The sequence below is a fragment of the Lichenostomus cassidix genome, unplaced genomic scaffold, assembly GCF_008360975.1.
Source record: "Lichenostomus cassidix isolate B80296 unplaced genomic scaffold, HeHo_3.0 HiC_scaffold_602, whole genome shotgun sequence".
NCBI classification, from domain to species: Eukaryota; Metazoa; Chordata; class Aves; order Passeriformes; family Meliphagidae; genus Lichenostomus; species Lichenostomus cassidix.
This window is the reverse complement of record NW_028147710.1, coordinates 1-4486: the sequence shown is the minus strand read 5'-3', so window position 1 is coordinate 4486 and position 4486 is coordinate 1. Positions and strand designations below refer to the sequence as shown.

The following is a 4486-nucleotide window of genomic DNA, read 5'->3' as shown; positions in this document are numbered from 1 at the left end:
CGGTGGGTGAGTGGGGTTACCGCAGGAGGCCCCTTCCGGCCGGCGCCATCCCCCCCACCCTGCGGGGAGCTGACGCGGCAGCCCCGCCGCCCCCCCTCCTGGCTGACGTGCCTTACTTACGTTCCAGTGGGGGTAGGCGGGCCCGGCTGGCTGCCAGACTACGTGGCCGTGACGTGCCTAGCACACGCACGGTGTAGCCTGCGGTGGGACTCGAACCCCTGCCATGCAGAGATTTGGCTTAAGGCCACACCCACCGAGCCAGAGCAGCTCCTTAATTGCAAAAATCTTTTTTTGGAGGCATATCTTCTTCGCCGCACAAGACGTCACCAAAGCCCTGCCCACCTCCCCGCCCCCGGTTCTGCGTCCGTCACTGTACTCCACCTACTGTTCCGCCCCCCGTCCCTCCCTTGGCCCCGCCCCTGTCGGCTCTCGGCCCGGGACAAAGCCACGCCTCTGGCAGTCCCCGCCCCCCGCCGTCACGGGGCTCGGACCGCAGCCACGCCCCCGCCAAGAGCCCGCCCCTCGGTGCCCCTGACTCCGCCCAAAGCTACGCCTGGCTCCGCCCGCCCGTCGCTATGGCAACACTGGAGTGGAGGCTTTTTTCCCTAGCACAATTTCAGAGTTTTATTAGTGCTTTCACTATTTTTGGAGCTGTTGTGCTATATAAATTTACTAATGTTCATTGCCTGATTTTTACACACTTTCTCTCAACTGTATTAGCAGAAATTATCATTCTTTCAAACCTTTTTGGGTCTTTTTACCACTTCTTGAAAACTCACCCATTTACAATTCTTGAAAACCAAAACACATTTTGGGGGATACTGCAGCACTATCATACAGCTGTTTCTCACAGCTATGTCCATTTTGCCCACTTCTTTCTACAGCATTTCCTAGGGGCTTCTACTATGTATTGCTGGGGTTTTTTCACTTGTTTCATGGGTGCATTCACTTCTGTTTGCATGTGTTACACCATCTTGTGCTTTTGCAAGGAACACTTCTTTAGTCTTCGTTTTTTTTTTTCCACCTCTACACTACTGCCATGTGTTTACTAGTGTCACCTACTCTGCAGAAAAACATAGAAAAACTCTGCAACAACATTTTCATGTTACAGACTCAAGGCATTACTTTATTTTGTGGCCAGGATGTACCACAGAAATCATCTCATCCACCCATAGCCCGGGTGTGCAGAGACAATCATTCCAGGATACATAGCTTTTACTCGATTTTCCACATATTGCGTACAGTAAAAATACATAGGAAAGCATTGGGTCAGTGTTCATTTGTCCAAAGTTGAGCGAACTCCTGATATTCACTCTCTCATTGGGCTCGAATCTCCTCGCCTCTGATGCCAATGACATTCTTCATTCTGCAGTTTTTCTTTGCAGTCTTTTTTCTGGGCCAGGATGTCTTCAGCCCTGCTGGAGGTGCTGTGGGGTAGCTGCTTGTGATATCCATCATGTCTTCTTCATAACCACAAGTTCCTTGTGGATGTTGTGTTCATAGTGCTTATCTTTCTGGTTATCTTTGGGGGTCACTCCCAATCTGTTGGTATGCTGACTTCACCAGACCTCATCTGGCACAACATTGCCCTGGAAGAAACCCAAAATTCCTTTTCTCAGGGGAAACCCAAACAAAACCTTTGACTACAGTTACACAACATTTTTAACCTGATACATTTTCCAACAGCAGTACTCAGTCACAGCAATTTTCCTTCAGTAGCCTTTCATGTCATTTTGTTTTCTACATCTTTTGGAACAGAACAGATGCCATCTTTCTCTTCTGTACGCATGCCACATCACCACAATATCCTCGCAGGAACCGGCAACTCCAGCAGCAGCAAAACACCACCATCTGGAAGAGAACACAACACACGTGTCAGTCATTTCTGAACAGCTCCGCACATGTGCAAGTCCAACTGCCTCATGCCGTGTCTTCCTTGGCCTCCTACCCACCAGCTGCGTGCTTAAGTCCTGACCTCAGGGGAGGGCTTCAGGCCTGCTCAGCAATGCCTCCACATTGCACTTTCACAGTATTATACCATTTCTCATACAGGTGCACCATCCCTGACCCCACCCACATGTCATCCCACTGCAACCACCCACCCATTCTAACACCTTCTAATCTTTCTCACCGCTTTGGAATATTTCCTTATGGCTCCCATCTCCTGGGCTTCTTCACCCTTGCCTACAGCAAAGGCTGCCTAACAGTGCACGCACTCCATTCTCTGCAGAGTTCCAATTCCCCTCCAGGGATGGTCATCACACAGTCCTCATTCTTCTTCACCCAAACATTCATATCTCACTCCATCCACAAGTTTCCCTCAAGACAGATACTTTGCACTGACATTCAGCCGGCTGATTACATCCAGGCAAAGTTATTATGAAGTCATCTCACCTTCTGGGAGAGGTGTGTATGCACAGAGGCCAAAGCCTGCAGCTGCACTGCAAGTTGTCCAAGCCTCAGCATGCAGCAGGCGAAGAGGATACACTTGCAGGAAGCAGGTTTGTACCCACTGTCCCCCAGCTCAGGGGGGAACAGGAGGCCTTTGCCTACATGCTGTCATGTCTGCTCACAGGCCATAATGCTGTGGGCTGCTGACCCATTCAGAATGAACGATTACACAACCAGTACCTCCCAAATACCCCTTAGAGCATCTTCCTCACTTATGTGTGACTCGGCTAAGCAGAATAGCACGTGGAACACACACTGTAAGTTACCCACCATATGAGCCATGCAGCATTTTGTGCCAAGGCTGACATAAACCCTACGAAGCCTCATGCAGTGCCTCACCGAGAGTGCAGGGGAGGAAGGTCAAGACAGTTACCCTTCAGTATTTAAAATGACAGATGTGCTTTCTTTCAGATGACATTGAAAGAATGTAAGGTTTCACTTCTTTCTTGTAGGCCACGCAAAAGCCAAATTTCTGTACATGCCTATTCTAGGAGGTGCACTTCACGGCAGCTCTCAGAATGTAGCCGCACGAATCGGGTTTAACGCTGAAGTGTTTTTCAGCAGGCCACGTGTGCGTTATGCAGTCTACACACAGGTAATAACTAAGTTCAGGTATAAAGCTTAAAACTTTATTTACTGTCCAGTATTTATGAAAAGATTTGGAGAAACATGTAGCAGTTTTGAGATCGGTATTGCCAAAGTTTGTAATGTAAGAAGTGGTAGCACCATCATCCAAACCTGTATTTTTTAAAGAATTTAAAATGATGGTGTTCTGGATTGAAATTGATACAGACCTTATCTGTAATTTTTTCTATGTATTCCTACAGATTTTACAAGCATGGGCAATCTTATGTAGGGGAAAGTAATTCATGAAGTTTTTCTATTATTTGTATCCATACCTGGAACTTTGTACGGTATGGAATGGTATTTTTCCGGGTGCATTCTGTGACACGACAAGCAAGAGGGAGAAGCAGCACTTCAGGATTCGTTCCCCCGTACTGATAACTGCAGTCCTTTCAATGTGCATTAAAATGAAGAGACATGAGAAGGTAAGAGCAGGAAGAAAAAGAAAAAAAAAAAACCATCCTGAGGTAGGGAACTCCTGCAATTTTTCTGTTGTCCATTTCTTGTTTTTTAGGGAAGGACACGTATCCAGGTGGCCGCAGTGTGTCACAGCAGTAGTGGCCTTTTTGAGTTTCAGCAATAAATAATTTTTCATGTGTTGTATGTGAAGTAGCTGAAGCATGTTCCATAATTACAAAATCACAGGCTAAAACCACCTTTTTTTCAGATTTCGAAAACATTTTCTGTCTTGCAGCAAAGCTGTTTACTACCTTTATGGCTGGCCATTTATTCCCAAGCCACAGTATAGTACCCAGTGCCTTACGAATGCTGCTACCCAAGTGAAGGAGATGACTTAAGTATCTAGTAAGAAGAAAGTATACCAGAAAAAAGAGAATTGAAAGAAGCAGCCACTGTTGATATGGACCATCGTGGCGCTGCAGCCATCACGTCAGTCACAGACAGGCCTGTAAGAGTTTTCTGTAAACAGCGAGAATGAAGCTCAGAAGTGCTGTGGAAGCAGGTGGTTTGACTTGCTAAAGAATAGAAAGCTACGTTATGAATTGACATACTTACCCTCGCTCTCTCCACCATTCGGGTGTTTCCGGTAGCACCTGCAGAAGCAGACTTCCGCTGTCCCTTTTCACTGTAACCTACTTATTAATCTCCCCGTCATTAGCACCCTATAACAGAGCCCCTGGGACAGGCGGGGCTAAGGCACGAGATGTTGCGGGCGCTGAGGCAGAAGGACGGACGGGATCCACAACCTACAGCGCTGCCTTCGCGGCACCTTCGGAAGGGCCATAAACCTTTTGTCACATAATAACGTCTGATATTGCGACAAGTATACACAGCAGTTAAGCAACCGCTCTCTCCTTGTGCTTTTTCACTACTGTAATGTCCCCGTGCGGGGTGCGCCGTTGCCGGAAGCACCGCATTGCCGCTTAACGTAAAGTCCTCTCATCAAGGACGT

The 4486-nt window shown here is 47.6% G+C and overlaps 1 long non-coding RNA gene across 1 annotated transcript; it reads right to left on the bottom strand.

Moving 5' to 3' along the window:
• Positions 1 to 1097: 1097 nt before the first annotated feature.
• LOC146420923 (uncharacterized) lies at positions 1098 to 4141 on the bottom strand. Its single transcript, XR_014848883.1, has 2 exons — positions 3351 to 4141; positions 1098 to 1851 (listed from the first exon to the last, which is right to left on the bottom strand). It is a non-coding gene; the product is annotated as an uncharacterized LOC146420923 (long non-coding RNA).
• Between the last annotated feature and the right edge of the window lie 345 nt (positions 4142 to 4486).